The sequence below is a fragment of the Anser anser genome (assembly GCF_964211835.1).
Source record: "Anser anser genome assembly, chromosome: 5".
NCBI classification, from domain to species: Eukaryota; Metazoa; Chordata; class Aves; order Anseriformes; family Anatidae; genus Anser; species Anser anser.
In genome coordinates this window covers 60,252,691-60,279,514 of record NC_139725.1, presented here as the reverse complement: position 1 = coordinate 60,279,514, position 26,824 = coordinate 60,252,691, and the positions used below count along the sequence as shown (strand labels likewise).

The following is a 26,824-nucleotide window of genomic DNA, read 5'->3' as shown; positions in this document are numbered from 1 at the left end:
GTTTTGAAGCCTTCTTTCTGGGGCTTATATTATCATCGCTTGGGAATTTTGCTCCACTATAGATTCAGGGTCTTCTCTTTTCCCTTTCCTTTTCTGAGTGAAATGCTTCTGATGTTTCACCATTCGTGGACAAAAAGGCTTCAGTTTTCAGGAAACCTTGGAAATCCCCAGCACCCTTACCCCAACCCTCATGATTTGGCAGTGGAGAGAGATTATTTTAACCCAACACTTTCTCATTTGGATTTCCAGTGTCTGTATTTCCCAGAATTTGTCATTGCCTCAGTGGTATTGTTTTGGCCTCTCCTGGTCTCCTGACTTTCCCTCAGGGTTTAATAAAACTTACAGCTTAATATTTTCTCAACTCCTTGGATGCCCTTAACAATCACTTTTAAGGCATAAATATACACTAATCATTTTCAATTCTATTTTGTTCCTTTTATATCCTTCAAGCAGAAAATGGATATGGTCTTTTAAGAATGTTTATATGGAATTGGAAAGTTTATTGAAATGTATTTTGACTCAAAACTAAAATATCCTTTGCTGGATATGTATCTCCCAGGCTATGTGAGTACTTGCTCTCTCTTAGGCCTAAATTCTGCAAGCATTTATGCATGTGTTTAATTTTACTAATTGACTTCACTGGGACAGTCCCTGCATAAGCAGTTGAGGAGTCAAAGTGTTAACCAGATTTCTGAAGCTGTGTCCTTCATTTTATGCAATTTCTTTCTACTACAAGGTCTAGTAAAGTCTTTGTGGAGAGCAGTACAGCCCTTGCAGCTGTTTAAAGTGTGCTACAGAACAGAAGTCTGAAAAGACTCTCTTGAGGTCTCTGAGGAGCAGAGGTGGGCCTTTTGGCTTTCTAGGTGGCCACCTGGGAACGTGGGACTTTGTGATGTGTTCCCGTAGTCCAGAGTTACTGGTCAATAAGTTACCAGACTAGGAGAAATGTGTGAGACATCTGCTGTGGGAGACTTCTGCCCAGTGCATGATACTTGCCTGAAGTGGTGTGCAACAGAGGTGTTCCTGCCTTCTGAGGGAGAGTAGGATTGATCCCTGGCATAGGATGACCCCTGGAGCGTGTGCAGGGATTCATCTTCCCTTCACTGAATCCCTGAGTTCACAGAATCAATCACACACTGGTTGAGGTTGGCAGGGACCTCTGATGGTTTTCTGGCCCAAGCTCCTTCTCAAGCAGGGCCACCCAGAGCAGGTTGCCCAGGCCCATGCCCAGATGGCTTTTGAAGATCTCTAAGGAGGAGACCCCACAGCCACAGCCTCTCTGGGCAACCTGTGCCAGTGCTCCATCACACACACAGGAAGGACCTGCTTCCTGATGGCTAGATGGAACCTCTTGTGTTCCAGTTTGTGCCCATTGCCTCTTGTCCTGGCACTGGGCACCACTGATAAGAGCACAGCTTTTTGTACCCTCCCTTCAGACATGGATAATATCCCCCCAAGCCTCCTCTTCTCCAGGCTGACTAGTCCCAGATGTCTCAGCTTTTCCCCATAGGAAAGGTGTTCAAGTCCCTTCAGCATCTTGTGGTCCTCCATTGGACACTTACTAATAATTCAAGAGGAAAGAGGTCTGAGCCCGATGTGGGTACATGGTCTCCTGTTCGTTCTAGTCCAAAGAGAAGCTGAAAGTTATTTATTTCCCTATTTTACACATAGAAGGAGATGCCAATTGTTTTGTGGTTTACTATAGGAGTGACAACCTAATTCCTTGATCACCTGGAGAGAGTTAAGCCCTCCATCCTTGAGAGAGAGGAGCAATGAGTGAAAAATCTGGCCCATGTGTCTCTGTCATCTTCTGGCCTTGAGATAACTATATGTAGGTCTGATTTTTCCTTTTTTTTTCCCCATCATTTTATTATTTTTATTTTATTTTATTTTATTTTATTTATTATTATTATTATTTTTCCAAAGGGGAATGCATGAGTGCATGATAAAACAGGAGAAAGAAAACGTTGATGCTTTCCAAACACAAACCTCCAAACATAGGCTTGGAACAAGTTAAGTGGTACTTGTACAGTAAAAATAGTGCTTGGATTTCTCCTCATTCCTTTGCAAGCTGTGTCTGTGTACACATGCACAGCTATTGCAAGCTCAGTACTAAAGTGGATCACTTTAAAGACTAAAAGATTCTTTTCTGAATTAAATCAATCATAAAAATATGGCATCTTCTGGGGATGCTTTCAGCCATCCCTCAGCATCAAAATCCTGAATTCAGCAAGTTTTTTCAAGTGTGCAAGTAATTCCGTTTCTTTTTTGGAAGCTGTTTAAAGTGGGTGCTTAACTTCTGCAGCATGGGAGTAGTCTTGTCTCATTAATTTTTAGCCCACTTCTACTTCACACACACACAAAAAGGGGTTATAGAAAAGTGATGAATAGCTTGCTTTCTCAGAATGCATCCCTTGAGTTTATGGGGCTGTTCATTTCTGTACCAGTGATAGATCTTGAGTTCTTGCTTTCTATGTTATAAGCAGAATTATTATTATGGGAAAATGACAGTAACTGATGAATGGGTAACTTTATCAAGATTGTTTTCATCATGCCTCTATGAAGAGTAATCTGTAATTAGAGAGCTGTATTGAAGGCTTTAGTCTGGAATCATTCCACATCTTCTTTGACAGGCAGGCTTGTTAATATCTTAATTTTAGCTTTGTGATTGCCCCTTGCTAAATCCATGCCTTACTGTGCAGTTGTTAGTCTGATCTTTTTTTTTCTGTTCTCCTTGTCAATTAGTAGACGACCAAAGATAAGAGTGTGAGTTCAATAAACTTCAGAACCCTGAAAAGGTTAAAATCTTTAATCTCAATTTACATACATTTTGGAAATCCTTTGGAAAATAAGAAATAAGAGGTTTTGTGTTTTTTTTTTTTTTTCAGAAATACTTGAAATTTGACAAGTGCTGTAAAAAAAAAAAAGCTGGTTACAGTTTATTGGCTATTGCAGGTTTATTGGCTATTTCATCAACAGCAGTGAAAGATCTAAATGGATTTTAGCAGCTAAAATGTCACTGTGAGCTTTTCCCCTTTATAGACTTTAAATTTACTTAGGCAATTATTTGAGGCTGTTTGCAAGATTAGAAAAGCGATGCTTTTTTATTGGCTTGAATGAAAGTTTTTTGTCTAAAATTTTCTTTTTTTTTAAAACGACATCTAAAAACTGGTTTTCCTAGATAGGTCCTGGAGTAGAGCTCTGCTGAAGGCCACAGCAGTGCTGAGAAGCAAAGTGTCTTCGTACCTGGCACTTGCTCCTCCACACATTTGAGATGGGCTCCTGGCAATCCTGCGGGGTGGCAGATTCTTCTTCTGTTGTGTTGCTTCCTTGTGCTCTCTTTCCACTCTCCAACAGTAGATGGGGATGCTATATTGGCAGAACAGATCCTCTCTACTGTTTCAAAATGCCACAAAGAAGTAATTCTACAGTTATTTAATTCAGACTATGGACAAAAATGTAAGCCCCCATCCCAAAGAATCTGATGCTTATCAAGTATTATCCCAACTTATCTGAAGCTCTGCTGTGTGTGCTTTGAGACAGAAACATGGCAATTTAGAAATCACAGCCTAGAGTAGCACTTTTTTTTTTTCCATCCTCCTTCTCCTCGTCCTCGTCCTCGTCCTCGTCCTCCTCGTCCTCGTCCTCCTCGTCCTCGTCCTCCTCGTCCTCGTCCTCCTCGTCCTCGTCCTCGTCCTCCTCCTCGTCGTCCTCCTCGTCCTCCTCCTCCTCCTCGTCCTCCTCGTCCTCCTCGTCCTCCTCGTCCTCCTCGTCCTCCTCGTCCTCCTCGTCCTCCTCGTCCTCGTCCTCCTCCTCCTCCTCCTCCTCCTCCTCCTCCTTCTCCTTCTCTTCATCTATCTATCTATCTATCTATCTATCTATCTATCTATCTATCTATCTATCTATTTTTACTTCCTTTATTCTGAGTGAAGGAATTGTGTGATGGATGGTGGCTGCAGCAGCTGGCTATGGGTGTCAGGAAGCTGCACTTCTCCCAAGGAGTGTTGCCATACTTTCTTCAATACCACCCTTCACATTTGCCACAGCGGTGGCTGTCTCATTGCTGAATATCCTGGAGGACAGAGTGATTGGCATCACACACCAAGTCCTTTTCCCAAATTAGACATAAAGAACTCATGTTGGGGGTGACAGGCAGTGCTAGGATCATGCTAACTTTAAATGGTCAGATGTGGTAGGGAATGAGGGTGTACTTCTTGGAGATGTTTCTGGTGAAGTCGATGCTGATGGGAACGTGTGGCCGTGAGACCACTTCTAGTGAAAAATGGACTAGTTTTGCAACAGCCAGCCTGGTCATCAAGCAGAACTTAATTTAGTAGGCTTGAGTTTGCCAGCTGTGCTGGGGTTTGCCCCAGCCCCTCCAGCCTGTGTTTCTTGCTTGCTTTCCACCTATACTGAAGCCTGAGACTCTGCACCAGAACAGCAGCGTATTTGGTCTTTGCTGATACTGAAAGTCATTTTATCTTCTTGTGCCTTGCTGTGCAGAGCAATAAGGGTTTCAAGCAGACAGGGCTTCTGGTTTCTGGAAAATAAGCTAACAAACTCCACTTTGGAAGATTACTGTTTCCTCTTACTATTTTTGGAAGTGTTTATTTTATAGCCATGAAATTAATCTCAGGAATGCCAAGCAACACTTTAAAGAAGAAGGGGTGATAGGGTCTGGGGAGGAGGGAACTAGAGGAGAGCTTACGTCATGGTGTTTTCTTCATGTAATTTTTTTTTCTTTAATCACACAAACAGTCATCTGGATCTGAAATAACTGTCATTGCAGTGCACCCTCCTCTCTTCTGATTTCTGCCATTTTTGGCAAATAGTGCATACAGTACAAAGGCCCTTGCAGAGTTATTAATCACGTTTGGCAGCCAAGCTGCACTAATCTATTGTCTGGAAGTACGGAAAAGTTCTAACTTCATGTGTTTTAAGATGTAGTGATTAAAGCTCTTGATAACCTTTCTTGCTGCAATGAGAAGTGCAGGAAAAAATGGAAAAAGCAGAACTCCTCAGCTCTTTCCCCACCCCCACCCCTAGTGAATACTGTGCTGGGACTGTTGCTGCGGCCAAATTTGCCCTGGTTTTCAGGGCATAGCTGGCAGCAAAGTGTTGAGGAGGTAGAGGAGGTAGTAGCTGTGGCAACGTAATGCAGCTTTTGCATACCACATGGATAAGAAGGACACTTTCAATACCTTGCCTAAGGGTATTAATGATTTAGGAACAGGGAAGGATTCAGAACTTTCCTTGCCTGATTCCCATCAGAAATTTTGAAACAAGGCTCCCAGTGGAAGAAGACTTGTTGGTGAAGGGATTAAAGCCCCTTTCTTTCTGTCTGGGCCAGTGGCAACACAATTCATGCCTGTATCTGTGATGCATGGAAAAGTGATGTAAGTAAGTCAGAACTTGTAGCTAGCAAAAAGAGGCTGCATGTGTGCACATTATTCCATCAATCAGATATTCACGCATGCCAGGCTAAGAGTTCACATGCAAATAAAGTCATTGCTTTGGATCTGAACACCTTCAAGCTTCGGGTGTACTTGGAGTTCAAACATAGACATACATTAACTCTTCTGTGTTTGACCGATTGTTCCTTTATAGGAAGGAGCAGCTGACTGCCAGCTCTGAAAAGACTTGAAAACCCACAGCATCTCAAAGCTGGCTGCAGATTTTTGGCGTAATTATGTGGCCAGCATGCTGGGAATAGAAGCCAGATCTGTGATTACAAAAGATTGGATAGCTTGTGGTGGAAGGACCTGTAGTGATTTTTCACTTCATTGATGGCCACCACATAAATGCCGTGTTGGTTACATGGAGCAATACAGTGGTACAGTATGCTCTTGGACAGGCATTGTGTGATCTATCCACCAGCTCTGTTAGTTTCAGTTATTCCTTTTTTAGGGACACTGTATGGATACAGTGCTGAAGGTCTCCTGCCAGGAACTTCCTCAGCAAGTGCATTTTAGAGGAAGTTTTCAGTTTGCCAAATAATTGAAATGAAAGCTAATGGTGTGTATCGCTTCTCATTTAGTGGAAAAAGTGGTCTGGGTAAAGGTATTTCTAACTGAGAGTATTTGGCTTCTTACCAATGGTAAACAGTTTCTTAAAGTGTTAGCAATATGTTCAAGGTCTCCCTAATCTGCTTCCAAGAGAGTTAATGCACTTTTTTTTTTTTTTAATTCAGTAGTTACTATGAAAGCAATAAGTCAATATGAGCCTCTTATTTTACCACACATAGAGAAATTGAGAGTTTTGGAAACAAACAAACAAACAAAACAGTAAGATAAAATTACAGGTTGTCCTAGTAGAAATATTGTTCTTTCTCCTGGCTGAAAATTTGTGGATGCTAAGGTTCTGCTTCCTATGGTTAAGGAAGGCCAGCACCACTAACACTCCAAGATCATGTTGCCTTCCTGTAGTATGTAGTGACAAGGGCAATTACCATTACAGGGGGAGCTTGGTTCTGCAGTACTCCTGGACACCAAGTACATAAGAGATTTTGTGAAAGAGAAGTCCCATAGGGGTTAGGAAGAATTTCAGTGATCAGTGATCAAATCCTGCAGGGCTGAATCTCCAGCAGAGATAGCAAGTGATGAGTTTCCTGTGCTAAGATCTCTTACTCTTAATCTGTCAAGAAAAACAAAACAAAACAAAAAAACAACGTAATTGTATTGGTTTAAGATGGGGTTAGGGACTTATTGAAATTACAAAGAGTACCTGAACCATCCAGCCTCACCTTCTGTGGCCCTGTGGTTCTGTAACAGCAGAAGAAGTGACTTACACAGTATATTAAAACATCTGTTCAATCATAAACATGGAAATGCCACCGAAAACTCAGAAGCTAAGCAGGCAACTAATGCTTCAAGAAATCTGATGTTTTCTTTTTTTTTTCTTTCTCCAGTCTAAGCTGTTCTTTCATACAGTTGCCTTTTGAGATTTTTCAATACAATAAAAAATGACATAGGCAACTGACATGTTTTCTTGGACTTTATATATAATGACTTTAAATTGCATTAATTTAGTGCCATGAAAACCTAATAGAGAAGTAATGACTCAGTGATCTGCAGTGGAAATCGAAAGAGATTAATTTCCCCTTTGTTGCCGTACAGAATGACATTGCTTGTTGCATCATGCAGCACAGAAATAGGTCTAAGATTCTGCTTGAATTTGGCATTATGCACTAGAGTGTAAGAGAGACAGAGACGTCCAGTCTTACTCTGAAGAGCTGACAAGCCTCCTCAGGAACAGCCAAACTTTTAAATAACAAAACGTTTTTCAGTGAGAACTTTTTTCTTGAGAAACAGAGCCTTTCCTTCAGGTTTAATGGGACAGGAGGAAAAAAAAAAGATAGAGAATAAAATGGTAGCATAAGACAGACACTACAGGAAACCTGAAAAATAATAAATCAGTCCCAGAAAGATCCCAGAAATATCACTTAAATAGGTGGCAAATCTTAACAGGAATTATGAGGAGGAAAATGAAATCAAAGTGATTCCATGAAAACTAGAATAATTCATGAAATCACATATTCCTTCGTCAATGTCTGGGGTGAACTGTCTCCAGACAGCCTTGCCAACTTGCTCTGAATTTTAAGATGAAATTGTGGAGTCATCTCTAAACATTGAAGTATGTGTTTGTGAATATTTTGTTGAAGCAAATGTGAGTGTTCATTAAGTTCATTATCATGAAATGCAGGAGAAGGTGAGAGGGACTAAAATGTTTTTCCTGTGCCTTATGCTTCATCCTTTCAGGTAGCAAACTGCAGGCCTTTCACAAAGTGCAGGAAGAAAAATGTGGTTTGGTTCCCCAGAAAACTTTGTTTTTGACTGGTGGGGTGATGATGTTTGAGGGTGGGTGGGAGAGGGAAGCAAGTTGTTCACAAAGTCCTCAGTTCTGACCAAAGGCTGACCAAGTGAACCTCTTGGAGTTCAAGAAGGTGTGCGTGCCAGGTAACCACAGTGTAAAATTAAATTTTATCTCTGCTTCCTGACTCAAACAAACCAGATTAATTGCAGAAGATGAGCAGAAAGCATAGCTGATGCAGAAATTTCTCACTCCAATGAGGCGGTGAATTTCATGCTAAATCCCATTTTTTACTGTCCTGAGGCTGTGGTATTCATTTAGTATTTTGCACTGCTGCTGTACTTTTATTACAGCATTTCTTAAACTACAGTCATGTGCTGTTAAATTCTTTTAGCCAACATATGTTCATATTTCATATTACAGACTTTATTTTAACATGCTGGAGTAGTAATAACTTCACTGTTCTGAAACTTCTGAGCTCAAGAAGATAAAGCTCATAGTTGGGATTCCCTCATGAGGAATCTGCCTTGAAAAAAGGTAAAGTGACTGGAAAGATTCTTCTCAGTTCGGATAAATCCGAGCCTTTACAAGATATTATATACTCAGCTGTTTGGTGTGAATTTCCATGTGGAAAGAAAAAGTCTTCTGGCTAAAATAATATCATAATGAGAATTTATAGATGTGTTTGTCCTGCAGAGGTTCCCTAGAGAGAAGGGAGGCTGGTGCAGATGGGTAGCTGGGATGATTTTACTTATCTGTGGTTGAAGCAATTCCAATAGCATTGTAGGCAGGAGGATTGGGGATCTGGGGGTGTTGTGTTCAGTTAGTGTTGAATTTTGATATGTATCTTAATGTCCCTCTCAACCAGCTTGTTTGTTGAAATAACAGAAGTATTTACAATTGCTTTTGCTCATTTGAAGTCTACTAATATCTTTGGTCCCATGTCTTTATCTACAAGCATTGGCTTTCACATGCAAATCAGATCATTGCCTGAGCAAATAATGACTAAGATTCCTAATTCTCTTGTTTGCACAAATATCACTTGGCATGTCAAAAATTTGGAGTTGTATAATGTACACCAAGCCTTGTCTCCCCAGGCACTCTGCTGGCAGAAGTCAGTTTCTGTGAGGCACCATCATGTAGAAAGTGATTTTTAGTTTCCAGTGTGACTCACTCTAATATCCTCCGTGGACGATCTTTCTTGTCTGCTAAATTAGCATATGGGTGATGAGCATTAAGTCATGGAATCTCAAATATTCTGCATCTGTCTTTCAAGGGAAACTACTTTTAGCTTAGACACTTGTGAACACTGGGGAGAGGCCTTTAGGGTCATCAGGCCTTTCCCGCTGCTTTTCTGAAGACAACCAAAATTTGTCTTGGAAGAAGTTAGAATTTCCCTTTGCCTCTTTTCTCCTTTTTTTTTTTTTAACACATTGAGTATATCTTTATCATAACACAATCACAGAAGAGAGCTGGAAAGTACATTTTCAAGGTGTTGCATTTAATTGTCAGTTTATTTTGCATGTAAATTCCAGTACTCCAAGGAGTGCAATTAAATATTCTGACTATCGTTTAAAATATTTACAATTCTGTTAGTCAGATAAGACACAATATTTTTAGTTGAAGATATTCCCTAGACATCTGCTTTTTTCCAGCCCATATGGTAGAATGTGTGCTACATCTCATCTGCACATTATGCCATATAATTACTGCCAAAAAGGATTCTAAGTTACTATCTAAAGCGAAGCAATTCAGTAATCTGGCAAAAATCCTTCCTGGAACTCTCATGTTTTTAGCATTCTCTGAGCAATTGAACATCAGCATCATATTCCTCCTTTTGTTTTGAAATAGGTCCTATGGAAACCAAGGATACCCAGCATATATTTTTAAATACAGAAGCTAGTTTCCTAAGTATTGTTCAGCTGGTTGGAAGTATCTGTCTCGTGTGAAAGGATAACATGTCACCATGGTGCCCTGCACCCAAAAGTTCTTAGGGTGTTTATTATTAATCGGCAACTTTCAGTGAAGTGTCTGTTGAGCCATAGCTTCAGCCAGATACTTACTTGACAAACTTGTATTCATAACCGCTGCTGCAATATTTAATGGAACATAGAATCACAGCATGGTTTGGGTCGGCAGGGACCTCACAGCCCGTCTAATCCCAGCCCCTGCCATGGGCAGGGACCCCTCCTGCCAGCCCAGGCTGCCCCCAGCCCCATCCAGCCTGGCCTTGGGCACTGCCAGGGATGGGGCAGCCACAGCTCCTATGGGCGGCCTAAGCCAGGGCTTCACCAGCCTCAAGGTAAAGAATTTCTTCCTTATATCTAATCTAAAGCTACCCTCATTTAATTTAAAACCATTACTTGTCTTGTCACTACACTCCCTGACAAAGGGTCCCTCCCCAGCTGTCCTGCAGCCCCTTTAGGCCCTGTCAGGCCGCTGTGAGGTCTCCCCGGAGCCTTCCCTTCTCCAGGCCGAACACCCCCAGCTCCCTCAGCCTGTCCTCACAGCAGAGGGGCTCCAGCCCCTTGATCATCTTTGTGGCCCTCCTCTGCAGTGGTTCCAATACTTCTGTGTACTTCTTGTGCTGGAGGCCCCAGAGCTGGGTGCAGGGCTCCAGGTGGGGTCTCACAAGAGCAGAGCAGAGGGGGACAATCCCCTCCCTCACCCTGCTGCCCACGCTGCTTTTGGTGCAGCCCAGGACACGGGTGGCTTTCTGGGCTGCAGGCGCATGTTGCAGGCTCATGTCAAGCTTCTAATCCACCACCACCCCCAGGCCCTTCTCCTCAGGGCTGCTCTCAGTCCATTCTCTGCCCAGCCTGTGTTTGGGTTTGGGATTGCCCTGACCCAGGTGCAGGACCTTGCCCTTGGCCTTGCTGAACCCCATGAGGTTTGCACAGGCCCAGCTCTCAGGCCTGCCCAGGCCCCTCTGGATGGCAGCCCTTCCCACAGCTTGGTGTCACCAGCAAATGGGCTGAGCTGCATTCGATCCCACTCATACTTAGGCCCAGTGAGTAACACAAGAAAAAATGTGAACAGAAAGCTTGGGAAGTAAAAGAATAATTAGTGATGTACTAGTTTAGCCCATGAGTTTTAAAAACAGGAGCAGAGAAGTTACTCAGAACTGCAGCTGACCTATAATTTTCCTGCTGAGGCCCCATAACCTTTCGCTTTTTTATCCCTGTTCTTCTCATCAGTGTAATCTAAACGTTCCAGTGAATATCTCTGGGTAACTAACTGGAGATTGTCTAACAGCAGAAATTTGTGCTGCTGCTGTTTTGTTGCAAACTTCATTCTAGATTTAGAATTGCTCTGCAACATTTGGGGGCAATTTGTATAGGTTTAGGCTATTCTTCAATTAAACCATGAGTTATAAATTGTGCTCTGTTATTTCAAGAAAATTAAAATGCTGGAGCTCCTCGTGTATAGGTTTGTCACCAAGGAATTAGGTAATTTATTTAGAAATTTGATTAGAGCAATTTGACATCCCAGGTTCATATTCTAAGGGTTGGTTTCCTTTTGCTCACACCTGAGGTGCAAGAGTGGATGCACCTTTCAATGACAGCTTCAGTAGCTCAAGGTATTGTGCTTCAGAACTGCTGGAGTATATTGTTGTACTGGGTCTGCTCTGCAACGAGTCCCTGAGACACTTACAGTGGGCTGTGTCACCTCTCCTTGATCTCTGAAATGTCTTGAGCAGCTATATACTGTTCACATCAATTGAGGTGGTTCTACATTTATACCAATGTATATTATTCATGAATTAAACTTGGTGCATGCATATGGTTGGGTTTGAAGTAAGTGCTGAAATGTTTCTGTGCCTAGTTCAGAGGATTATACGCGTCTTTTTCCTTTCTGATTGATGCTGGCTCCCTCACTATCCCTGTGGAGCCAGCTGCACTTACTGGACAATTAATATAGAAAGGCACGTGTAGGATATCAGCTCAATAAAACTATTCCTACTGGGTTGCTTATTGGCTAGGGTCTACTTAGTTTCATGCATTTGTGCTGTAGGCAAAAGATGTTAGCATGCAGTCCTCTTACTGTATGATATTTTCCTGTTCTGATGCCTAGCTATAACATGATATCTGCTGCAGAAATATTGCAGGGAGGATGTATTATGCTCATTAACAGGGTGAGGAATATAGGGGATTCTCTCTGTTTTCTTGTCCTGATCTTGAAATAAGTGAAATATAAACATCACCAACCTGCTAAAAATCCACTCCAGTTTTTGCCCACCTTAACCCTTTCCAGTTATTTGTCAGGAGCTGCCTATCCATTTCCTATAGCTGAGGGAGAGGTGTGAAACGCCCCTGGACTTTGCCTGAGTCCTGCGATTAAATGCTGTTGCTGTATCCTCTTAGTTCAGTTGTTCTGTATTGGAAGACCTTACAGAGAATTTCTCAGTTGCTGTCCCTGTTACCCATCTGTGACATTTACTTTCTCTTGCTTGTGAGTTTTGTCCCTTCCCACCCTCAGCAGAGGTGGGTGGTGGGGAATAATTGCACCCCTTCTTATTTAGATTTTGGTTCCTTTCACTAGAACTTTTATAGGCCTCTTGATCTGCTGAGGACCTGTCTGCCTTTCCCAAGTGTATAATTATTATTGTTATCTTTAATTAATATGTGCACCTAGCTATGCCAAATTACTTCATTTTCATTTCCCTTATTACAGCTTTTCAGTAGGGGCAGTTCTGTTATTCTGTCTCAGATGAGGTTCCTGTGAGTACTTGTATAGCCTTTACTGGATGAAGACTGTAAACGTAACCTTAATGCTGACTTTTCTTATTGGCGCATCAAAAAATAAGGTGGTTTAGGAACAGCACAACATATATTTTACATTCATCCTACTACCTATTTTCCCATTGGCACACAATGGAGTGGGTTCCTGATATAGAATCATTAAGGTTGGAAAAGACCTCCAAGATCATGTGGTCCAACCATCAAATATGTTTTGGGCCTCTCTATTCTTGCTTGAGAGAGAGAAGAAGATAACCTGGACATTAACCAAATACACAGCTTGTGCTGTGATGTGGGTTTGCTACTTTTGGTAGGGCCATCATCCCTACTCGGCACGGTCAGGTGGTAGTTTGCAATGGGTCATGGTTCTGCTGAAAGCTGGCTTAAAGGATCAAGTGGAATAGTGTAGTTTTATTTTATTTTTCTTATGTTTGAGGGTGACAATGTTAGTTAACTACACTTACATGCGTTCATCAGTCTGACCTATAAATAAAGTGCAATATGCGAAGACCTCTGGTGTTGGACAAAGCATGTATGACAAAACATATATATTTATATGTATGTGTGTGTATATATATATGTATGTATTAAAGCCCTAACTTAGAGAGGCATTTGTGGTGCTAAGCTTTAAGGGGCAGTATAAAGGGTATGTTGAACTGGGGTGTACTGAGCATGTTCAAATGTGACAATAAAATGTAGAAGTCAGGGCTTACTAATAAATAAAATAATGAGGACTTCAGGAATTCATGTGATCTGTTTTTTTTTTTTTTTTTTTTTAATGTGGGGGCTTCTTGGCAGACACAGGAGCTGAGCTACAAAATTTTGCTGTTGCAAAATATTTTATATATTTATATATTTTTAATATATATAAATTTTATTTTATTTTATATGTTTTTCCCCTTTAAATTTCTCCACAGGGTGTCCAGAAAGCCACTGGTGCCAGAGCTCAAAGTGCCATTGTTGCTGGGCTAGGGGGTCCTGCTTTCCTTTTCCTAGCCTGCAGAGATGCAGCCAGCAGTTGCCTGTGGGCAAAGGGACTGACCAGAGAGGAGCAAACCCAGCTTGGCTAATGAGCACCAATTAAAAACCTGACCTGGAATAACCTAGCACAGGGAGGAATGGTAGAAACTACAGGTGAGGAGCAAAAGGAGGAAGGCTTTTGAAGTAGCCTCTTATGGAAACAATGCAAAAAGCCTTTTACTTGCCTATATTAATCTTGAGAAATTAGCATTTAATTTCTGTAATTAGCCTTTCATGCACTCCAAGGAAACAAGCGTACACTTATACACTCATTCTCATTTCTTTTAAATCTTGGAGGCTTGTCGTTTGGTTGCCAAGGGGAAGAGAAGATTTTAGTTGGAGATGAAGAAAGCAGAACTTGCTCCCAGGTGTTGGTGAATCACCAGGGAATGAAGCATTTTTTATAATGTCTGGAGTTGGGGGGGGTGGAGGAGGGGGAGCAGTATGTGGGTGTAAATTCAGTTTTCCTGACAGGTGCTGAGCCTGACAGCCCAGGGACTGCAGTCCGGTGAGTACAGAGGACTGTTGGGGACAAGGCTGGCTGCTGCCTACCTGTCCTATCCCCCACCTCCTGAGCCATTTCCAGGACAGGATGGTCCTGAGGGTCACACCAGCATCCTAGCTGCTCATTTGGGAAACTGCCAGCACAGCTTGTAACGTAGATGCTCATCCACAGGCAGATGGACTAAGACAAATAATGCGATGCTCGTTAATGAGATGCTGTGCCCTTTGGAAATATGGCCCAGTGCAAAGGACCAACCAAGGGAAATGAGTGCTGGGCAATGAGTGTGTCTTACAGGCAAAGAAGCTTCTCATGGGGGAGGTGGCCTGGAGGGAGGTTGTCTAGCACTGAGAAGAGAGTGTTTTTTAAGAAAGAAGAACAGGGCAAGAAGGCACGAAGTCGTAAATCATAAGAAAATTGACCAAGTTTATCTATTTCCTTAATTTCTAAAATAGGGAGATGGTAGGTGGAGCAGAAAGCTAATGAATAAAAAATTAAAAAATGAGAACTAGAATGAATTCTCTCATGTAAGTTACTGATCTTTAATAACTGAGTCCAAGGAGTAGACCCAGGGACTTTTATGCCACAATTTTCAAAAGTTATTACTGTTTCTTAAATGTTTACTGCACTTTTTCAATATTTGCACCATAAATCTAATCTTGAGAGTTGCAATTTTAGTCCTAGGGCTAAAATTGCCCCGCCAGCAATTGATGCAGATCAAATTTTGAACTTCAGATTATGTGAAGCACTCCACAGATCAAAGATTATGCATGGGAATCTTCACAAACACACCTAGAGTAAAATGAAAAAAAAAATATATATATATATATATTCTGCTTGTAGGTAGCTTGCAAAGAAGAAGAGCAGAGGAATGGAGAATGACTTGAGTAGTTTACTACAAAGTATCCACTGGGCTGTAGCATGTTGTCTGTGGCTGAACATTATGAAAGACTGCTGCAGCTTTGCCAATAAAATACAGATAGCCAAGAATGAATTGCCACCCAGCTGGAGCTTTATCAAAAAATTGATATAATTATTTAGAGTCCTTAGTCTTTGGGCCTTGATCATGTCAACAAAGACATCCCACGATTATCAGGTGCTGAGTGATCTGTGCTGCCTCTCTGTAAGCGGCTCACACTTGTCTGGTGTTCTCTTAGCAGCTTCTGCCATGAGACTGAGACGTGTTGGATCCTTTTCTTCCAGACTGGGCTGGTTTGACTTGAACAGTTGATGGAGGTTGGATAAGCCTTGTAGGCTGTGTTCAGCCAGCATTGCAGCCTCCTGCTCAATGCCTTATGCCATGCATGCTCCTTTTCCCAGAAAGGGGTTTGTCTTCCATCTTATCACAGCCTCTTGTGCAGTGCTGGTGGCTTGACCTGGTAGTGGAATCCAGCATATCCAGCGTATCCCATGTCCTGCTGGGAGCCCTTCTCTGCAGCCACCTCACCGAATGAAAGGCTGCAGGGAGATGGGAATGGCCAGTTTGCAGGACTTGACCTCAGGTGTTGCTCAAAGTCAACTTGTCAATCAAGATAAAGTGCAATGTGCAACTGAGAAACTTTTAGGTCTGTCCTCTCTTCCTCAACCCGCTAAGGAAAAAAATTTGATAGTCTGCACTCTGTTTGCCTGTGCCAGACCATCACTTGGAGATGGACATGGTGTCCTTTCGTCTAGTAGGGACTAAAAGAATTAAATACTCCAGTAGCCAAATGTCAGCTTCGTTAGTCAATAAGATTTCTTCTGACTCTCTCCTGATGCTCAAATACTGCAGAACTTTGCCAAGGAGATTATTTTCTGCCCCTGTTTGTTTGGAGATTTTGGAGCCCTGTTCTTTCACTTGCACACAGTGAATGACCTTGTCTTTGTCCTTCTGTTCTGCAGTGGATAAACTTCATAGCTTTTAATACCTCTTAGGGTTTTAGTGTGGAGTGCAGGCTTTCCTCTTGTAGTATGGCTGCTATAAAAGCTGTCTCCCGTTTTGAAATATTCTGTAAGATAGAGGTTTTAAAGCCAGAAATTCACATCCCTTTTTTGTTTGTTTTTGATTTTTTTTTAGTGTAATTTCCTCACCCCACCCCTCCTCTTGCGCTCACCTAATCCAGACTCCACTAAACGTTACCAGTATTTCATCTTGGTTCTGTGAGCATCACTACTAGATGGCACATATGCTCCAGAAGGTTGTTGACGGTTTTTGTTGCTGTCCCGAAGCTCGTCAGTGCACTGCCTCACCCGGAGCTGGAAATTGAGCCATTCTCAGGCTGACAAAAACTTCAGGGGGGGTTGGAGCAGAGTCGTTCCTCCACCTCCTAATATCTGAGCTGAGAAGCAGCTTGTGTTGCTTGCTCCCATGCCCAATGGTTTGGCATAGTTAGAGACAGTAAGCAATTTAGGACTAGAAATGTCACCTGTTAATTCCATCGGGAATCAATGAGGTAGATTAAAACAGTATAGTTTGGAAACAGTGAAAACACAAGGAAAGCACTGCAAAGTTACTGGTGCTTCATATTTTTATTAGTCCCTGCAAATAAACAGAAAACCTGATAATTCAGTTTGCCTACGTTTTCAGAGAAATATATTGGAGATTGGAGAGTGAAAACAGCATTACTGTGCTATGCAAAGCCCACAGAAGGCTCACACATCTACTGGGGCACCTAAGCAGGTAAAACCTAAGCAAAAGCTCAAACACATTAGATGAATTTCATTTATTCGAAACCAAAACAAGTGAATTCAATAATAGATTTTAATGATAAACTCCTCAATAAAAAAAAAAAAGGAGTTTATAACCAGTCATTTTATTCACATTAGTTTGTAACTTGTCCTCTCTAATCTCTTCTCAATAGAGAAAGTGGCTGGTATTTTGCTTGTTTCTTTCTTCTTTTGCCTTTTAATAGAAGAGCATGTGGGAGTGTAAGAAGAATACCTTCCAGCTTCTGAAGCATTATTTCCCATAAGATTATTATGACAATACCTTGGCAGTGTTTTTATGTATGTATATAAGCACCTTGAAACAAAAATCCCAATAAAAACAACAGCCAGGAACTAAAACTGGAATCTGAAAATCTGGGCAACTGTTGAGCCCAAACTCAGTTCCCTGCAGGCTGGTGCTGGTCAGGGCTGTAGCACAAAGCCCTGCCTGGTGGGGACATGGGGCAGTGCAGCCACTTCCAGCAGTTGTCCCCACCGCATTAGGGCTGAAGAACGGGTCTGAAACAAGAGCCCAGAGCGCACTGAGTATCTGCCACTGCCAAGGTGCACTTGGTGCTCGGGGAAGGAGTTATTAGAAATAATTCAAACATGCCTCTCACAGTATTCTGTGCTTTTCAAAGCTGCGAGAAAGCAGCAATGGCATGAGTAGCACATGCATCTTTCTGTGCACTTGCTGGTTGTGTTTATGTCGTTCTGTCACATGTGCCTGTGTGTCCTGAAAAACTAACGTCTCACACTATCCATGTCATAAATCCTTTGGCATTCCCTCCTGGGTGCTCGTTGCACTCTGGGAGGGCTGGGGACGATCTCAGGATACTTAGAGCATCTCAGAGGCTTTTGTGCGTGTAAGGTCCTGAGTAGGCTAGCAGTGACCCCTTTGCCCCTAACAGCCTCTCCAGACAAATCTGCAAACCAACTTTCAAATGCACCTGAGAGGAGCCACAAGGCCAGAGCCGATGGGCTGGAGGGAAATATTCCTGTTGCAGAACTGTTTTGGGATGTAGGATATCATTGCTCAAATCTGTGGCCCTCCAACTGGCCAGCTTTGTGGGGATTGGAGTTATTTGCTCTCTGGCAGGAAGGGGCAGGATGAGGTTTGAATTAGAGGAGACTGCAGCCTTGCTTGGCTCTTTTGTTGTTGTTTAGCAAATATGTAGTAAACTGTCTATTTCTGAGCACGTATGCAGTATCTGAATGAGGACCTCGGAGAATTTTGACCATTTGTCTTCAGGACCCAGCGCTGAGATACATCAAGATTTTTGCTTGGGTGAATGACCTTGTTCTTTATGGCTAGCCACCGACTGTGAACATGGAAAATCTTCTTCAAAGGCATCCCCAGGCAGAAGAGCTCCACAAGGAGAAGCATAAAGATCCACCACCTGCCGGCAGGTGTGAGCTTTTGCTGTAGCCTGTAGCAGTCATGGGGCCTCACAGCAATAATGTGGGTGAATTTATTGTCTTGGATTACCTCTCAAGGGAGTTGGCTGCCTTACTTAATTCTGTGTAAGTCAAAGCCTAGAATGAAGGCTTCGTGCAGTGTTGCTCTAAGAAGGCACTATGTGTTGCCTAATGCATCGCTACTGAATGGAAATACTAAGTAAATGAAGATACTTAGTATGAAGATACTAAGTAGATGGCTATGACTTGCTAAAAGCCCTCTCTTCAGACTTGGATGGTCAGATATGCCAGCAAGAGTGTCCCTCTTGGATCTTTGCCTGCCAAAACGGTGTATGTGTGAAGACAGATAATTTAGTTAGAATCTAAGGTTTTTGAGCCATGTAAGCTTTCGTATCAGATGTTAGTGCACTGGTCCAAGTAGAAAAAAAGAACCGATTCTTATCTTGCTCTAAAATTCAGATCAGCCAAAATTAAGTGCTGCTCACATTCTACTGTTTTGCTTTTCTTTCTTTCTTATTTATTTTTTTTTTCTACGTACAATTGAGCAAAAATAGCAACTGCATATGTTGTATTCTCCATCATTTGAAGTTGAACCATCAGGATTGTAATTTTTTCCGAAAGCTGTGTGTTGAGTCAAATAAAAGCCTGATGGTTATCATATGAGTGATTGGATGATCTTGCATGGGGTGTCATCCAGGTGGCTGATGTTAGAGTAGGCTGAAGGGTCAGTCTTTGCTTTATCTGCATGGAGCTCTATCCAAGGTCTAATTAGAACCAATTTCTCATCCTCTCTCTCTGCTCTAAATCAGCAGTGGTTTTGTAGATCTGCAAGGCCAGAAAGCTTAATTACTGGCCATTTATTCTGACTTCCTCTTTATTAAAAACCATAATGCTTCCCAGTCTAAATACTTACATGGAGTAAAGGAAACCATTATTTAAAACAATAACAATAATACAGTCTTCAGTTAAGAATTACTTAAAATGGTGAATCCAGCAATTTTGTTTATAGGGCTTGGAAGTTAAGTAGTCAGTTCCAAATTTTAACAGCCTTGGGATTTAAACAGGATTTTTGAAGTTACCTTATACAAGCCTTCTTTAAGACTCGATAGAAAAAACCCGCAACTCCCACCATGAAGTTCTGCTAGACTTACTATCTACTTTCAGTCTTCAAAGCACGTGTGGGTGGTGATTGATGTAGATGTATTGCAGACTGAATATAAATGCCAAAAAAATAGTAAAGCTCTTCAAGTTTTGTATTTCTATAGAAAAATGTATCCATTCCCTTTCTTTGCCGTAAAATGCTGAGGTTGGTATTCAAATGTATTGTTCCTGGAGGCTAAGAATCAACACATGGTATTTTGTTTGGTTTGGGTTTGATCCCTGCATTAAACACCTTGCAATTCATCCAGAATTTGAATATAGTGCTCCTCATTGGAAGCAAATGTATATTCACAGTCGTTCATATCTATAAGGTGATGTATATGTGCATTTCTTACACACCATTTTTATTTATATTTTAACTGTAATAACTACTGTGTATGAAAACATACTGTTACTGCTAATTCCCCATGAGAAAACTTTATTTTTATTTTATTTTATTTTATTTTATTTTTATTTTTTAATGGGACTTTAAATGATCGCCATGATTTTCACTCATAGTAAGTGGTAGAAGTTCTTATACTGTACAAAACATCGGTATCCGATGCTTCCTTTGAGATGCCGTACCGTTTTGTCACCCACTGTTCTGGATACTGAGACTTAGAGCCTTATTTTTGGTAGGTGCTGCACAGACACCTCCCAGGGCTGTGGTCTGTGCCCTGATACAAGACAGAACCGGTGCAGAGTGAGGCTGCTTCCCTCCAGTCACGGAGGAGATTGAGAACAGAGCTAGGAACAGGAGGTGGGTATCCTGCCAGTCCAGGCCAGGCTGTGTTACTTCTTGTGGTGTTTGTCTGAGACTCTCCAGCCGGCTGGAGAGTATTCTACTACCAACAGAGCTTTGCTGACAAAGCAGTAAAGCAGGTGGTCTCCAAGGGTGGCAGCTAATAAACCATGTTACAATAATTAATTACTCTTCCAAGTGCTAGAAAGAATCTTTAAATAACATTGCTGTGACTAAATGCTGACCTTTCAGCAATGACTCTGGTAGTTCAGAGTCTGAAGGTAGAACAAGGTCCATTATCTGGAGAGTTGGCTGGCTGAGAAGTGGTGATTATTTCTCTTGCAAACGTGTGCATACGTATGTGAGAGAGAGAATATTGCTTGCAGAAAATTGGGAAAAACACATTGTCTGCTAATTCTATATATTATAGGAAATGTCGCAAATCATGTAACTTCTGCCAAAGCATTAGACTCATCCCTGCTTCTTTGTCACAAACTTGTGTGGGGAGTTAACAATTAGAATAAGGATGGGCTCCACCTGTGGTTAACTCTGCAGCTTATTTCTCTGAAGGGAAGCTGATTAACTTGGAAGACCAGCATCATTTTTGTGCCCTTTATTTTGATCAAAATGAGAGCATACAACTAATCAGTGAATTACTGTAGAGTCACAGATAGAAAGCCAATCCCTTATCCCGAAATACATCCTTTTTAAGCAAGGTAAAAAATTCATGCTTGCTTGAACCAGGCAGGAAGCAGTATACAAATTAAGAGAACTAATAAGTACCTTCCCCTATCAGGTTATAATTGGCTAGAAAATGGAAGATTTCAATAAATTAGGGATACTAGAATTCAGATGAAAGTTGCAAAAGAAAAAACTAGATAGGCAATGCTAGAGATCGCAGGTTCTGGAGAAAAGTAGTAGTAAGGACCATGGACTTTTGGGAACAGAAATTGCTTAAATGTAAGATTTGACCTTGTATATTAAGCTGTAGAGGTGAAGGAAAGAGCTAGGCTTCTGAATTTAAAAGACTCAGTCTCCACAGAGTGAGGGAAAAGATGGGCATAGATAATTGGATGCTGTTGCTATGGGGTCATGGTGGAGGCAGGAAGGTTAGCATGAAGGTAAGACTGCAACTAATAAAGGCTCAGCAGAACCTGTTCTTTCTGGAAATAAATATTTAGAGGGGCTGAAATGACTGTGCCTAGTAAATAAATTATGCATGCAAATTATGAAGGAAAACAGGGCTTGTAACGGGTTTGGGAGGGCGACTAAATATGAAGATAGACTGCAGGCACAAAAAAAGTGACTTAAAAGAGTGAGGAAAAGAGAAAGTTATGTATACAGTCTGTAAAATCCTTTTAAAAACCTTTCTGATAGGATTCTGAAAAACTGGTGTAAAGTGATGCTTTGTAGACTGGTTACTGAATATTTATATGTAGGTCAAAATACGTTGGCTACAATACTTACTACAGGGTTCTTTGAAACAGAGAGATGGGGAAGTCATGAATTTTTCTTTTACTTGCTTGCAGTAGACTGCAAGGACCCCAGGAAAATGATTATATATTCACATCATAACATCTTAGAAGTGCATGGAAAATATTGTGCTGAAGATACACCAGCGTACTACAAGGGTCTTATGTCATGTCTTCAACAGAGTTCCCACAAACAAGGTAAGGTTACATTTTGTAGCTTCTCATGAAGCATCTTCTCTCTTTCTCCACTTTTGTTTTGACCATTTTTTAATGTTTCTTCTTGTACTTTGATGTTTGTCACAATATAGTTTTTTAAGAGTGCTTCAATTTTATTTTTGTTCACCATAGAGTAATGCTCCTCTCCAGAAGTGCTGTAAGGAGCATGTGTTCTCATTGAACGTTGCAGTCTGTTAAACCTGTTTTTTATTATGTTCTTGAGCCAAATATTATTTTGGGGTGGAGAGTTGTAGGGGTAGATTTTGAAAGAACCTTAAACCATGTTTTAATGACTATTGAAACTTGTAGAGCCCTGTCTACAGGGCCCTTTCACTTCTATATATCTCCAAGGATGGAGACTTCAGCTGGAGCAGCTCATTTCAGACTATAGTATTGGTCAGTGTATGTGTTTATTTAAAAAAAAAATAAAGCAAATATAACATGTGGGGAAAATTGGCCTTTCAAATGCATTGGTGAATGTACCTGAGTGGAAAGCAATTTTCCTTCACCCTTGTTGAGACAAGTTATTTTTCCTGTTGTAAAGTGGATCAGTCTTAATTTTGCAAAATAACCTAGTATTTTCTAGACTTAAATCATTCTAATTTCAAATCAATAATTTTGAAAGATCTATTTAAAGTTCCTTTGAGGGGGGGAGGGGGGGGGAAAGTGACTATATAGTATCCGCTGTGTATTGGTATACAATTTCAGTGTACTTGTAGTGTAGGTTGTTAATTATGCTAATGTCGTGTTCGTAACTACATAATTTAGACGTACCAAGCTCTAAATATAGATATAAACTTATTCTTTAAATAATATTTTAATTTACAATTAATGCCCTGAAAAACCTGAAGGATATATATTTTTTTCTTTCCTTACAATCACTTTCTCCTCCCCTTCCACTCATTTGAAAGTCAAGCTTGATAAAAGTAGGGTATTTTGCAGCCAGCTTTTGGGAGAAGATGCAGGACATGAGATACGTGTTTGGAAAAATCCCAAGAGAGATTACAGGTGAAGAATTACCTATGGGGAGGCATTAGAAGGAGCATAAGGCAGGGAAATAACAGCTTTGTAGGAAGTTGTGTATACTTGGATGCATTCACGGTGGAACTGACTAAAAGATAAATTAAGGAGGTCGCTCTGGTAAGTGGTACTGATGACTGCAATTTGAGAAAGTGTTATGTTGTGTATCTGGAAACTTTGAGTTAAGTAAGCAATTATCTGGTGTTAATAGATTTTTTTTTCTTAAACAGAGTATTCATTCATATCTCAAAAAGGAGAAAACAAAGTATTCATTCATAGCTCTAGCAACTCTAGAGGCAGAAGGTGTGGGAGGAAACATGCTTTGGCTTTTGAACAATGACCTTGCTGGAACAGCTTTTCATGCAAAAATACTGATTCAATGAAACCTTGATTTGATCTTGGTTTGAGGAACAGGGATGCAGTTGCTCAGAGAGGAGGTAACGGGAGCAGCCTCCTAGCCCCAACTCCCTTAACATTCACATTCTTCTACGAGGTGCATTCTTCAGAGGTGCTTCTGGAAGTAAAACACCTCTCCATCTGACTAAATTAGCTCTGCTCTTTCAAAATCTTTGAAACATTTTACCCCTTCTTTCTGAAGTTGCTGAAGCAACAGCGCTATTAGCAAAGTCCTGTCCTCCTTTCATTTGTTCTGCTTTTTGTTCTTGAATAGAAACAAAGGGGAGAGAACTACAAATACCCCATTGTGGCAGCTGAAGGATGACACTGAAATAAAGAAAACCAGGCAAGAGAGTGTCAGTTCTGTTCATTTCCAACCCATACTGATGGGTCTTACTACTTGTGCCCTCTTTGCACAGTAGCATGACAGAATACTGCGGCAATGTTACTGATTTGCTGTCTTAACATTCAACCTCACAGCTTTAGTGAGGTTAGGCCTTTCCCTTGGTGGTCTCTAAACACAATCTTGAAGCTGAATTTATTAAGGAGTTCAGTGTATTGCAACTGGCTGGAAGAATCCACCTGAGATGAGCTATGTTTGGATTTATGTCCTTGTTGGTTGAAGCTGTGCTAATCACAAGATGAGGGGATCTGGAAAGATCCAAAATTGTTTGATCTTGTACCAAGTTAGAAACTTTGGTGTCAACAATTTCATTTTTAGCCCTTTTTGAGCAGACTCTTGTAAGCTGACTGTCAACAAATTTTGTCTTAAAGTCTGCTGTGGTGAATGACCCCTTCATGACAGGAGTCTTCTGATTCCTGAAATGTTTCCTTTTCTCTTTGGGAGGGGGAAGCCCCACCTCAAAGAAAGCAGACATCATCAAGTCTCTAAAAGTGATGATCTTGCAAGTCCCTCTTCAGTCCGTCCCCTGTGAAAGAAATGTTGGGCCTGAGGTATTCACATCATTATATGCACTTAATGATGAGCAACACAAGTGGCTACAGCCTGACATGGCATAATTCAGCATAGCTGCTTTGTGAAACAACATTGCACCAGCTGAGGATGTAATCAAGTCATTTCATACTTTAGCCTAGAAGCCTCCTTATTAGTACAGCAGCAAATGTACTCATTGTAATTAAAATTACTTCTCTTTCTCAGGTAAACATATGCTGAGCTTTTGAGCTTTGTAGTTTATCACTTTGAGATAGGATTTCCCCAACTTTGCTAATTAGCAATGTTGCCTGAATGGAAAGAAACATATGGCTCGTGCCATGCTGACTTGAAATCTTTGGAGTCCCACTGGAAAATAATTAAAGTGATTTTGATTTACTGGTATGATGAAGTACAAGCCATTCTCACTTGGCCTTATGTCTAGAAGCTCTGAGACAGTAAGGTACCTTAGCAGGATAGCTGTAATAATTACCATTAGCCAGATTGTTGTTATTCAGATAGCTTTATTGCTGTTAACAATCACTTGTAGTTATTAAGAGACTTTTTATAATCCATGCAAGATCTGAAGTTTACCTCTGGAACTGCATCGTTAGTTGGGCTAAGTTTAGACTGAACAGTTGAGAATTTCAGTTCCTTTAGAAACCACGTAGGCTATTATAATGAAAAAAAAAATCCCTCCTGTCAAATAAAACTTTTTTTTTATTTTACTGATAATATCAAGGAACATGCTGTCCAGTGCAATTTTTCAGAGGCAGATATTTATCTTTGTTTTTCCCTTTTGGAAACAGTTGATGAAAACATATGCATTGAAAGTGCAGATTTCTTCTTCAAACAAATCGAAAACTTTTGAAAATGAAAGCATCAAAGTTTTGACTAAAATATACAATGACAGCTCAACATTTTCTCTGGAAAACAGACAAGTGTTCATAAGAGTGAAAACTCTGCTTCCTGCTAGGAAAAAGTTTAGGCAGAATTGTTACCCAGCATGGATAATTCACTCTGCTCTCCTGATGCTCACCATGAACTGGAAATAACAGGGCCTGTTTGTACATCACTGTAAATTTTATTCCACAAATGGCTGTTTAACAGAGGTATGTGTTGTCTCCTGCAGGTTACTGAATGTAAACATGAATGCTGCTGAATAAATGGAAATTAAACTCTGTAATGTAGGCAGTGGATGTCATAAATATACACTGCTTAGAAAATGCAGAGTAAATAACCAATGTAAAAACCTCTGCTCAGAGGCAAACTGTACAAAGGGCTTTACTTCTTGATTAAGAGTCCTGACAGCTAATTTTCAAAATAGGATTCTCTGCCTTCTGTTTTAAGTGTGCTTTTAATATTTCTCCAAGATAACAGTACTTGTATCTGCGTAAGTTTAAAGCCAAACCATGGTTTGGTTAGAGTTAGGTTGAAAACTTAAGTGCTTGGGATGCTCTGGATCAAGCTCAGAAAGGGGAAAGGATGCCTGGGATATCAGCCATACCCATGATCTATCGGTTGGTTACAGTCTCATGGGAATGGCTCCATTAAACTTTTCTTTTTAGTGAATAGTGGAAGCTTACTGGACTTCAGATAGCAAAACTCTCAACTCGGTGTACAAGTCTTGCCTTCAGCAAAAATTGATGTTGGCACTGTAAATTACTGAATGTTCAATTCAGGAAATAGTTGGAAATGTACACTTTGTGCGTTTTCCTTTTTCCTTTAAAAAGAAAACAACAACAAAAAAACAAACCATCAAACAAAATTTATCTGTTGCTCATGTTTTGCTTGTTTTGCATTACCAGGGTCAAACCGTGTGTTGCAAGGTGGTCCTTGTGCTTTGCTTGGTCCATTTGCTATGGATGAGATCATAGGCCTCAGGACAATAATTTCTTTCCCCTTCATGCTGGAAGCTTCAGGAGACAGGTTTCTTGAATGCAAGACAAACAAAACAGGGTTTTATTGGTATGTGATTTTTTTTTTCTTGCATGTTTGAGGAGATGTTGCACAGCATCTGTGCATAAATAATCAAATAGCCTTATTTTATATTGAATTCATCATGCAGCTCTCTCTACTGGTAAAGGATACCATATAGGCATTGGTGCATAATTAAACTATCTAAAATTAGTCTAAAACTGTTTTATTTCATTACTAATATATGTCTAGTCAAACAAATTGCAAAACTGGACTGAGTTCTATCCTAAATGTGAATCTCTGCCTCTTTCAAAAAACACATCTCTCTTTCAAAAGTGTAACACTGCCTGTGACGCAGGAGTTGCCATGGAAAAATACATTGAGCCAATCATTCATGATTTATTTATAGCAATTAGAATGCACATCTCAAGATCCAATAGTAACTTTGATTTAGGAAAAAAAAATCAGACAAAGGATTGAAGCAGATAAATTTTTGAGAACATCTGAGGGTCTGTATGGTCAATATATTATTTAAATGAACGACTATGTATGTTTCTGGACAGATACTTGAAGTATCAACGCTGATGGTATTTGCTTCTATATTTCTGCTGCAGATAATGTTATTACTGCCACTGTATACTTACCATCTGTTCAGTGACTATAGTGGACATAGTAAATATCAATTGAAAGTGAGATTTTTCTTTTAATCATCTTTTTTTTCAGAACTGTGCAAAAGTGAATGCATTGGAGAAATCTGTACACCTGCATCTTTCTGGGAATGTGGTGTCTAGGGTGTTAGTGCTGGGTGCACTTGCC

At 40.7% G+C, this 26,824-nt stretch overlaps 1 long non-coding RNA gene across 2 annotated transcripts in view; it reads left to right on the top strand.

The window, feature by feature from the left end:
• The window catches only part of LOC310900749, a 113,156-nt gene that overhangs the window by 58,935 nt on the left and 27,397 nt on the right, over window positions 1-26,824 (top strand). Inside the window, exons 1-2 of one of the 2 annotated variants that reach the window (XR_014585360.1) lie at window positions 20,781-21,177; window positions 21,586-21,726. This is a non-coding gene — a long non-coding RNA (uncharacterized lncRNA). Of the gene's footprint in view, window positions 1-20,780; window positions 21,178-21,585; window positions 21,727-26,824 lie in introns of those variants that run through there. The other variant, XR_014585361.1, reaches the window with a different exon arrangement.